This window comes from Amblyraja radiata, chromosome 38, assembly GCF_010909765.2.
Source record: "Amblyraja radiata isolate CabotCenter1 chromosome 38, sAmbRad1.1.pri, whole genome shotgun sequence".
Lineage (NCBI taxonomy): Eukaryota > Metazoa > Chordata > Chondrichthyes > Rajiformes > Rajidae > Amblyraja > Amblyraja radiata.
The window spans coordinates 10,405,294-10,417,654 of NC_045993.1; the positions used below are offsets into that span (position 1 = coordinate 10,405,294).

The following is a 12,361-nucleotide window of genomic DNA, read 5'->3' on the forward strand; positions in this document are numbered from 1 at the left end:
TCCCCACGGCAATTCGTTGACCGACTCGGCCGTGGCTGGGTGAATGATGAGTTGGCCCGGGTGCTGGACTGCACACCAAGCCCAGCCAGCGGGCCAGCTGAGGAGTTTTGGCCCGGGCCGCGTGCAAAGTCCGGCGCCCCATCCAACTCGTGAACCGATGATCGGCCATGAGAAGGAGGGGTGGCGGTGGTGTCGGCTGTAAGCGAAGGTCGGAAGGTCGGACAGCTGGCCGGGCTGCCGACCGACGGGGCCAGGGGCGAGGCACTGCTGCTGCACTCCATGGGCTGCACTACGTCGGGATGGGTGAGGCGGGGCCGGATGCGGCGCTCCGACCCGACAGTCCCCTCGACCCGACTAGTAGCACTCAAATACGGGACAAGGACGGTTCCATACGGGACAAACCAATGTACGGGACGTCCCGGCTAATACGGGACAGTCGGCAACCCTACCCGCTGAGTTACTCCAGCATTTTGGGCCTAACTTGTTTAGCTTTAGGCTTATTATTGTCACGTGTTTTAATACGATACTGCAAAAAGATTTGTTTTGCATATTACCCATCAAATCAGATAGCACTATCTATAAATACAATCAAGCTAGGCAGCACAGTGGCGCAGTTGGTAGAACTGCAGCCCCACAGCGCCAGGGACCTGAGTTCAGTCCTGATTTTGAGTGCTGTCTTTGTGGAGTTTGCAGGTTTTCCCTGTGACGGCATGGATTTCCTCTGGGTGCTCCGGTTTCCTCCCGCACCCCAAGGGCATGTGGGCTTGTAGGTGAATTGGCCATTGTAAATGGGTAGGAAGTTGAAGAGAAACAGAGTATGAATGTGAATGGGTGATCGATGGTGAGCAGGAGGGCCTATTCCAATACTGCATCATTAAACTAAGCCAAGCTCAAGTACGATATGCAGAGCAAAGCAAAGATACAGAGTGTAGAATATAGTTCTCAGCATTGTAGCGCACCAGTTCCAGAGACAATGTCCAATGTCTCCAATGTGGCAGAGGTGAATCGGACAGTACCCCGGCAATAGACAATACACAACAGGTGCAGGAGTAGGCCATTCGGCCCTTCGAGCCAGCACCGCCATTCAATGTGATCGTGGCTGATCATCCCCAATCAGTCCCCCGTTCCTGCCTTCTCCCCACATCCCCTGACTCCGCTATCTCTAAGAGCCCTATCTAGCTCTCTCTCCTATAGAAGGACCATTCAGAAGCCTGATAACAGAGGGGGTGATGCTGTTTTTGACTCTGGTGTTGTATGGTGGAATGAAGGATGAGAGGATATCTTATAGAAACATGTAACATTCTTAAAAGGGATTGGACAGGCTAGATGCAGGAGAAATATTCCCGATGTCGGGGGAGTCTAGAACCAGGGGTCATACAGTTTAAGAATAAGCGGTGGGCCATTTAGGACTGAGATGAGGAAAAACCTTTTCACCCAGAGAGTTGTGAATCTGTGGAATTCTCTGCCACAGAAGGCAGTGGAGGCCAATTCACTGGATGTTTTCAAGAAAGAGTTAGATTTAACTCTTGGGGTTAACGGAATCAAGGGATATGGGGGGAAAGCTGGAACGGGGTACTGATTTTAGATGATCACCCATGATCACATTGAATGGTGGTGCTGGCTCGAAGGACCAAATGGCCTACTCCTGCACCTATTGTCTATGTTTCTACAGTCTCAAGCTTCTGTATCTTCTGCCTGATGGAAACAGGCAGATGAAGGAATGACTGAGGATGGACAAGTCTTTGATTATAGACACAAAATACTGGAGTAACTTAGTTGGCTGTGTTTCCGATGCAGCCTGAAGTACAGATGGAAAAAGGCTTGGATCGGGTGGATGTGGCGAGGATGTTTCCACTAGTGGGAGAGTCCAGGACTAGAGGTCACAGCCTCAGAATTAAAGGACATTATTTTAGGAAGAATGAGGAGGAATTTCTTTAGTCAGAGGGTGGTGAATCTGTGGAATTCATTGCCAAAGAAAGCTGTGGAGGCCAAGTCAGTGGATAGTCTGAAAAAGGGTCTCGACCCGAAACATCACCCATTCCTGCTCTCCAGCGATGCTGCCTGTCCCGCTGAGTTACTCCAACTTTTTGTGTCTATCTTCGGATATTTTAAGGCAGAGATAGGTAGATTCTTGATTAGTACGGGTGTCAGAGGTTGTGGGGAGAAGGCAGGAGAATGGGGTTAGGAGGGAGAGATAGATCAGCCATGATTGAATGGCGGAGTAGACTTGATGGGCTGAATGGTCAAATTCTACTACTATCACTTATGACCTGTTGGCAGGGAGTCTGGTCTGTGTGGAAATAAGGAACTGCAGATGTTGGTTAATATACAAAAGGATATGAAGTGCTGAAGTAACTCAGCAGGTCATGCAGCACTGCTTGAGAACATGGACAGGTGACGTTTGGGATTGAGACCCTACTGTGATGCACCAGGCTTCATCCACACTCTCCGCAGTCTTGGGTAGAGCTGTTCCCAAAGCAAACTGTGATGCAACCTAACATTCGTCCCTTCCCACCCAAACAACCCCCTCCCCTGGTACTTTCCCTTGCCACCGCAGGAAATGCTACACTTGTCGCTTCCCACCCAAACAACCCCCTCCCCTGGTACTTTCCCTTGCCACCGCAGGAAATGCTACACTTGTCGCTTTCCCTCCATCCAAGGTCCCAAGCAGTCTTTCCAGGTGAGGCAGAGGTTCACCTGCACCTCCTCCAATCTCATCTATTGCATCCGCTGCTCTAGGTGTCAGCTGCTCCACATCACGCATTTCACAAAATTCTCCGGGGGAGAATGTCCAGGGAGGTAAACTGCTCCCCGGACATCGGCAAGTCTCCGCCCACTCCAAATGTTGTCGCCACTTCACTGACACACACTCACATTGGCACACACAAGGTTTAAAGGGATATGGGCCAAATGCGGATAAATGGAACTAGTTTAGATGGGGCATCTTGAACAAGTTGGGATGAAGGGCCTGTTTCCTTGTTGTAAGACATGACACATTGTAGAAAGGGTGCAATTGCTCTGGAGAGGATCCAGGGGCGATTAATGAAGATGTTGGCAGGGCTGGAATTTTTTTTTTCACTTTGAAGAAAGTTTTGATAACTGGGATTGCATTCTCTGCAGCAACGGAGGTGAAGAAAAAATTTAGTTGAGGTGAATAATATTATGAGAATAGGACCTGTTTTGCTTAACAAAGAGTGTTAATCATGTGTTCATCTTTATTGACGTGACACCATAATAAATATATTACAGAAAAAATAATTTAATGGGGTGGCACGGTGGCGCAGCGGTAGAGTTGCTACCTTACTACCACATGGGTTTTCTCTGGATATTCCGGTTTCTCCCACATCCAAAAGAAGTGCAGGTTTGTTGGTTAATTGGCTTCTGTAAATTGTCCCTGGCTTGTAGGATGGAACTGGTGTATGATAGATTGCTGGTCAGTGTGGACTTGGTGGGCTGAAGGGCCTGTTTCCATATATATGTTTTACATATATGTTTTACATATATATCTTAATTTCATTGAACCATATACGATTGAATATGTGGCATTATTTTCTTCTTGTTTATATAGTCAAAGGGTAAGGTTGATTGATTTATTTGTGCAGAACAGTGATGGAAGTCCGGCTTGCCTTGTTTCTCTGTTTTTTTTCTCTCTATACATGCATAACAGCATGAATTATAATCTGATTTCCATACATGACTATAATCATTCATGTGCTGCATCTGTTGATCGGAGCCTGGCTCTACTGTGGAATGTAATTAGGAATGTAAGTTAGCCTTACCTTATTCATACCTAATCCAATTTAAAGCATAAATGTTGCATTCAAGTGTAAATTAAAAGACTTGCTACAGTATGCACCAGATTGCACAATTTCAAGCTGAAAAATGTGAAAGCTCCCAACTTTACAGTTTACACATTCTGTAAAAATTTTGTTGTGCTATCAGGGACTGGGACAAATGGCAATAAAACACTCTTGACTCTTGAACTGCTGTCCCTTTAAGAAACCATGCCACTGGCTTCATGATTTATTTGTGCAGAACAGTGATGGAAGTCCGACTCTTGCCTTGTTTCTCAGTTTTTTTTCTCTCTATACATGCATAACAGCATAAATTATAATCTGATTTCCATACATGAATTATAGTAATTCATGTGCTGCACCTGTTGATCGAAGCCTGGCTCTACTGTGGAATGTGATTAGGAATGTAATTTAGCCAAACCTTATTCATACCTAATCCAAATTAAAGCATAAATGTTGCATTCAAGTGTAAGTTAAAAGACTCGCTACAGTATGCACCGGATTGCACAATTTCAGGTTGAAAAATGTGAAAGCTCCCTACTTTACAGTGCACTATGTTTACACATTCTGTAAACTTTTCGTTGTTCTATGTGGGACAAATGGCAATAAAATACTCTTGACTTGAACTGCTGTCCCTTTAAGAAACCATGCCACTGGCTTCGTGGGTCTCCGCCACCATTCGGCGGTCCAGCCGCCCCTCGTCTCCTCCTCGGCAATCTCCGGAAACACTCGGGCGCCTCCGTCCTCCTCCGCCCTCCCCTCGTCCTTCCCCGCTTCCGCTCGGCTCCCCCCTCCCGGCCGGAGCCGGTCGGCCGGCGCGCCGCGCACCCTGGGAGTTGTAGTCCGTGTTCCGGCGGCCCCACGGCCAGCGCCGGGGACCGGCGACTACAACGTCCGGCATGCCGTGCGGCGCCCGCGCCTGCGCGCTGGGCGGGCGAGCGGACAGTGCATTGTGGTAAGATGGTGGCTTCTCCATTGTTCAGCTGTGTGTTTGCAAGAGGAAAAAACCCCCTAAAAGCGACCCTTGGAGGAAATAAGGCCTGAAATTCACATGTAAGGTAATATTAAACCCACCTGTGAAAAAATGAATAGGACTAGCGAGAATTTGGAGCAATTGAATTTTGCCTATAATGGATTAAGAATATATTAATCACAGTGGGAGCATTGCAGCAGGGCTTTACTGTGTGTCTCTGGCCAAAGAGGGAAGGGTATTGCAGTCTACAGCAATCTAAGGCTCTATGTCCTGGGAATCAGTTGTTTTCTACCCATTCCCTCAATTATTAAGATCCAACTTGGGGGGAAATAGGCAGCATCCCCTCCCCTCCCCTCTCCACCATTCCCTCCCATCCACCTCAACCCCCCCCCCCCCCCCCCCCCCCCCTCCCAGCAGAACACAAACCAACACTTGGCATCAATCCACAGTCAACAGGGTAATCAGATCGGGCTCCCATCCTCTTGTTATTTATGCTTCTGTCTTGTCAACTTTGGGGGACTAAATTTATGATTTTTTAATTTTTTTTCTCTGAAGGTTTTTAATGTTTGCCATGTGCCTCTTGTCAGTACTTTACTTGAAGGTATGCAAGGTATTATGTAGACCGGTCAAAATATTGAAGAATATGCTTATCTGTATTGCACTTGTAAGAACTGAACCTGTGTTTAAATATTTCTTGAATTATTCATCTTCTGTGCAAATGCCAGATTTTAAATGGATTTTACTTTTATTTTGCTGTATAGTTTGTTGTGCATTTACCCTGGTTGGTAAAAGGGATGTTACTGTCTGGGAAACACAACGTTTTTCTGTATAGACGTCAAAACTCACTCAGCAGTGTTACATGGACAGTAGATGTTTTGCAATGTGTCACAGTCCAAAACTCAGGTGCATCCTTCACTGTGTGATAACTCTCTTGGTAGCCTGTAGCATCCTCACTGAGTAATGCTGTGGAAATGTTCTGTCCTGAATGTAATTGAAAATGGATTAAGACATGTGCGGGAAGGAACTGCAGACGCTGGTTTAAACCGAAGATCGATCCAAAAAGGTAGAGTAACTCAGCGGGACAGGCAACATCTCTGGAGAGAAGGAATGGGCGACGTTTCGGGACGAGACCCTTCCTCAGATTGGAAGGGTCTCGATCTGAAAGGACATCCATTCCTTCTCTCCAGAGATGCTGCCTGGCCCGCTGAGTTACTCCAGCTTTTTGTGTTTATCCTGCATTAAGACATCTCATGTCTTGTTTGATTAAAGATTATTGCCTGCTATGTTCTGAACTGGATGTTGAATTCTGGCTTCAAAGGCAAATAGATACCCAAAAGGGCTTTAATGAGGAAATGATTTAAAGTGGAGTAGAAAAGTGAGGGAGAGATGAACACCCTTCACAGAGTATGTACCACTTCGAGCTGTTGATCCTTGATTTCCCACTAATGTACATAGCCAATCCCTCTCCAAACAGTTTAACTTCTTACTGAAGAAAGGTTTTGACCGGAAACGTTCCCTATTTCCTTCGCTCCATAGATGCTGCCTCACCCGCTGAGTTTCTCCAGCATTTTTGTCTAACTTCTTCATTGTCCCATCCATCTCCGAACCTGCGGTGTTAGTTTGTAGGAATATTTTTGTAGGGCTGGTGGGGGACATTGCACAGTTGACAGAATTGATCTTTCTCCTGATTCCTCCTTCCAAAATAACCATTCTCCACATCAATTAGCACAGAAGGTGAAGTTAATTATGCCTTTGACCAGCACACACCGATAGAATATAGAACAGTACAGCACAAGAACAGGCCCTTCTGTCCACCATTTCTGTGCTGAACATGATACCAAGACCATCACATCTACCTGCTCGTAAGCCAAGATAGACACTTCCCTTCATTCACTGCATATCCAAAAGTAAATGCCACTAATGTATCTGCTTTAACCACCACCCTTGGCAGCGCATCCCAGGCATCTTTCATCCTCTGTAAAATAAAAATAAATCTCTAAGTTGAGAGGGGCAAAGTTTAAAGAATGTTAATGAAACCTATGTCCTCCTGGTATTTGACTTTTCCATACTGGGGAAAAGATTCTGACTGCCTACCCTATCTATACTTTCTAATTAAACTCACTGGGAACTGTAGAGAGAAAGCAGCAATGTCACTAACTAACATTTCCAAAGTTTCCGAACCTGAATCCCTATTGAGAAAATTGTGAACTAGATTAGAGGCTGTGTGCATGTCCCATAAAAATAAAATCCTGGAAGTTAGAAGACTATGAATATAAATTCATAAATATTTCACACATTAATGGGCACTGATTAGTGAAATCGAAGATGTTTCTGCTGATTGGGATGGAATTTGGAGACACCTTTACAAAAATGGGAGACAAAAATGCTGGAGAAACTCATCGGGTGAGGCAGCATCTATGGAGCGAAGGAATAGGTGACGTTTCGGGTCGAGATCCTTCTTACAGTGGTTGGTGGAGGTTTGCAAAATCCCACAAGTGGTAGTTGATGGAGACTCAAAGAACTGCAGACGTTGGAATCTTGAGCAAAACACAAAGTGCTGGAGGAACTCAGCCAGTAAGGTAACGTGTGGAGGGAATGGACAGATATTGTTAGATTTTAATACGGGATTAATAGATTTTTGTTAAACTAAAAGTATTGATAAAGATTGGGTGAAAGTTTTTGCAGTGTTAAGTCAGCCATGATTTTGTTGAACCACGTAATAGCCGTTCTTATTTGTATTTCTTCTTTGTAACTTATATATCGTAATTATATATTGAGACTGCAACTGGAATGTAGTGTGAAGTCAATTCTGCTTTCGAGCAGGAAACATCGATAGAATATAGAACAGTTTAGCACGAGAACGGGCCCTTCTGTGTACCATTTTTGTGCCGAACATGTTGCCAAGAAGGAACTGCAGAAGGGTCTTCAGAAGGGTCTCGACCCGAAACGTCACCCATTCCTTCGCGCCATCGATGTTGCCAAGATCATCACTTATCTACCTGCACATAGCCCATGTCCCTCAATTCCCTGCATATCCATGTGCCTATCCAAAAGTCTTCTAAATGCCACTAATGTATCTGCTTTTACCTTTGCCTTCCATCACAGTGAGGAGGAGATTCACTATGATGGATGTCTGTGTGAATTGAGTTGGTTGTGTGTCTTGTAAAATAGTTTCTTCTTGTTGTATGGCTGCAGAAACCAAAGTTCCTAACGGAAAAATAAAGTTCATCGTATTGTATTGTACCACCATTCCCGGCAGCATATTCTGGTCTCCCTCTCGAGGGAAGGGTAAACTTGAAGAAGAGGTAGTGCAATGAAGATTCGGCAGACTGATTTCTGGGAAGGATTGTCCTGTGAGGAGAATTTAGAAGGATGAAAAATGTTCTCATTGCATCAAGGTATTCTCATTGTCTCATTCTCATTTAGAAGGATCAAAAGTGTTCTCATTGTATCAAGCAAAATTCAGACAGGGCTTGATGGGGGTAGTTGGAAGGATTTTGGTTTCTGTGGCTGGGATGTCTGAAATTAGGAATTACAGTCTCAGAATAAAGAGTCAGTTATTCAGGATTAAACTGAGAAATCTATCCATTCCACAAATGGCATAGCAGGCTAAGAGTCTAAATGGCCTATTACATGTCATCTCAGGGTGCCCGCTCTACCACCCACCAAATGGAGCTGTGTCAGGGCCTGGCAGACATTGACGTCAACAGACAACAACCTGGCTGCTCAACACCCGGCTTGAGATCTAACTATTCCTTTGGTTTATGTTTCATTCGCAAGAAGAAGAAGCCTATTACTGTGCCTTTATATTGTGTTCTTGTGTGTCTGTAAACCTACCCCGTCCAGTAGACATAAGAGGTGGGGACTGCAGCATCCTGCAGTTCTAAGCCACGTTAGCAACTAATCTCAAAATGGGCAGACTGAAAATGATGAAGCGCTGGAGCTGTATGTAGAGAGGGCTAAACATCCTGCTCGCTGGGAACATGTTTTTCAGCACTTTAGAATAAATCATCCCATGTAGAACCCATGCAACCAGCGGGTGGGTGGCACAGTGGCGCAGCGTTGGAGCTGCTGCCTCACGGCGTCAGAGACCCGGGTTCACTCTGGACCTTGGGTGCGTCTGTGCAGAGTCTGTACGTTCTCCCCGTGGGTTTCCTCCGGGTGTTCTGGCTTCCTTCCACACTCCAAAAACATGCAGGCTTGTAGGTTAATTGGCTCCTGTAAATTTCCTCTAAAGTGTGCGATGCAAAGATAGATACAAAATGCTGGAGTAACTCAGGCAGCAAATATGGAGGGAAAGAATGGGTGACGTTTCGGGTCGAGACCCTTCTTCAGGATGCAAAACTGGGATAACATAGAATGAATGTATCTATGGTTGGCATAGACTCAGTCGGCTGAAAGGCTTGTTTCCATACTGTATCTCTAAACTAAAACTAAACCTCCATCACTGGAAACGGAATCTCTTTCATCTTTGGCATAGACTGCACAAACCAAGGCGTTCCTAAGATTGATTCCTTCCCTCAAATGTTGATGGGGACACAAGAGACTACAGATGGCGGAATCTTGAATTAAAAAAACCCTCAAAGTGCTGGAGGAACTCAATGGATCAGGCAGCATCTGGGGAGGGAAATGGACAGGTGACGTTCCGGGTCGGTACCCTTCTTCTCCGAGTCTGATGAATCAGTGTCTGAAGAAGGGTGCTGACCTGAAACATAGAAAATAGGTGCAGGAAGAGGCCATTCAGCCCTTCGAGCCAGCACCGCCATTCATTGCGATCATGGCTGATCGTCCCCAATCAATAACCCGTGCCTGCCTTCTCTCCATATCCCTTGATTCCACTAGCCCCTAGAGCTCTATCTAACTCTCTTAAATTCATCCAGTGATTTGGCCTCCATTGCCCTCTGTGGCAGGGAATTCCATAAATTCACAACTCTCTGGGTGAAAAAGCTTTTTCTCGCCTCAGTCTTAAATGGCCCCCTTTATTCTAAGACTGTGGCCCCTGGTTCTGGACTCACCCATTTTTCCTGCATTTAGCTTGTCCAATCCTTTTATATTGTGACGACAGATGGCACAATGGGCTAAGTGTTCGGCTGGCAACCGGAAGGTAGCTGGTTCGAATCCCGCTTGGAGTGCATACTGTCGTTGTGTCCTTGGGCAAGACACTTCACCCACCTTTGCCTGTGTGTGTCCTTGGGCAAGACACTTCACCCACCTTTGCCTGTGTGTGTGAATGTAATTATGTGAAGCACTTTGGGGTCAATGCAAGTTGACTAAAAATGTGCTATATAAATAAATAAATTTAAAGAAATTTAATATGTTTCGATAAGATCTCCCCTCATCCTTCTAAACTCCAGTGAATACAAGCCTAGTCTTTTCAATCTTTCCTCATATGACAGTCCCACCATCCCAGGGATCAATCTCGTGAACCTACGCTGCATTGCCTCAATCACAAGGATGTCCTTCCTCAAATTAGGAGACCAAAACTGTACGCAATACTCCAGATGTGGTCTTACCAGAGCCCTATACAACTGCAGAAGAACCTCTTTGCTCCTATACTGAAATCCTCTTGTTATGAAACATTGCCCTCACCAGATGCTGCCTGAGCTGCCGAGTTCTTCCAGTACCGTGCGTTTTTCCCCGTAGGTTGAAGTCCATCACCATAAGCTTTCTAAGTTTGAGGTGTTTGGCTTCAGTTTAACTGAAGGCTTGACTGGAAACAAATGACTCTTACAATGCATTGACTGTATCACACTTTTGGAGAGCGTGACATTGTGATAAGCAATATCGAATTACCGAACATTTTTACATTAAGTTTAAATAATGTTCCTTTTACTTTTGTCTTGCGTTGATGTTATATCTCATACTGATGCTAATTGATCTTCACGTTGCAATTTAGGATTTGTCTACCAGCTACAGCTACAGCGCCCTTCAAAAATCAAACTTCACTAAACTCAAGCATCTGCTGACCAGCAAGTCTGAAATATAAACACTAAACTCTCTGGAGTTTGCAAGGATGAGGGGAGACCTCATTGAAACTTACCGAATAGTGAAAGGCCTGGATAGAATGAATGTGGAGAGGATGTTTCCACGAGTGAGAGACTCAAAGACCAGAGGCCATTATAGCCTCAGAATAAACCTTTAGAAAGGAGATTCGGAGGAATATCTTTAGCCAGAGGGTGGTGAATCTGTGGAATTAATTGCCACAAACAGCTGTGCAGGCCAAGTCAATAGGTATTTTTAAGGCTGAGATTGGCAGATTCTTGATTAGGACGGGCATCAAAGGTTACGGGGAGAAGACAGGAGAATAGGGTTGAGAGGGAAAGGAAAGAATAGACTCGATGGGTCGAGTGACCTAATTCTGCTCCTATGTCTTATGAACTTATGAGCAGGGAAGAAGGTTATAAGGCGGTCAACCAAGATGATGACGGTGATCGTCATAGTCCAGGGAATACAGAAAGCGGACCTTTGCGTAAAATAAGAACGTTTTCTTCTTGACCGTTGCATTTTGAAGTGGGCACCTAGTGCACCATCTTTGGCTTTAGTGCATTCTTACAAGGCCTTCTGTCTGTCAGTGTTCCTAGTCAGCCCTTAGGCCCAAAGTCCATGTCGACCAAGATGTCCCATCTAAGCTCGTCCCATTTGCCTGTGTTTGGCCCATATCTCTCCTATCCGTGTACCTGTCCAGGTATCAACGGGCCTGTTTCTCTGCTGTACGACCCCCATGGCCCTATGACCCAGGAGCTGGTGTGTGGCAGGGGGTGGAGAAGTACCGCAGAAACAGACCTCTCCTCCTCCCATTGCCTTCCCATTTCTCCTACCACACTCACCGAACCTTTGAAGATGTTCTGCACTTTGGCCCTTGGCATTTCTTCCTAAACAGAAGATAAGAAGGAATTCATTAGATTCAAGATTCAAGATTCAAGAGAGTTTATTGTCATGTGTCCCTGATAGGACAATGAAATTCTTGCTTTGCTTCAGCACAACAGACATAGTAGGCATGACTACAGAACAGATCAGTGTATCCATATACCATTAAATAAAAATATACACACATGAATAAATAAACTGATAAAGTGCAAATAAACAGATAATGGTCTATTAATGTTCAGAGTTTTGTTTGAGTTGAGTTTAATAGCCTGATGGCTGTGGGGAAGTAGCTATTCCTGAACCTGGACGTTGCAGTCTTCAGGCTCCTGTACCTTCTACGTAAAGGCAGCAGGGAGATAGATAGTGTGTGGGAAGATAGACGCAAAACGCTGGAGTAACTCAGCGGGTGAGGCAGCATCTCTGGAGAGAAGGCTCCTGTACCTTCTACCTGAAGGCAGCAGTGTAATGAGTGTGTGGCCAGGATGGTGTGGGTCCTTGATGATACTGCCAGCCTTTTTGAGGCAGCGACTGCGATAGATCCCCTCGATGGAAGGGAGGTCAGAGCCGATGATGGACTGGGCAGTGTTTACTACTTTCTGTAGTCTCATTATCAATCTCCATTGGGAAACACAGTCATGATTCACATCCTTAACAGGCCAGATTGTGGCAAACGGCAAGGTCTGGATGAAAGGGTTAATATCCGTGATGAAGGCCATGAAGTTATATT

At 45.4% G+C, this 12,361-nt stretch overlaps 1 protein-coding gene across 1 annotated transcript in view; it reads left to right on the forward strand.

The window, feature by feature from the left end:
- Positions 1-4,736: 4,736 nt before the first annotated feature.
- Positions 4,737-12,361, forward strand: part of scaf1 (SR-related CTD associated factor 1) — a 58,128-nt gene continuing 50,503 nt past the window's right edge. The window contains 1 exon segment of the mRNA XM_033013330.1: positions 4,737-4,852. The gene's annotated coding sequence lies outside the window, so the exon portion shown is untranslated.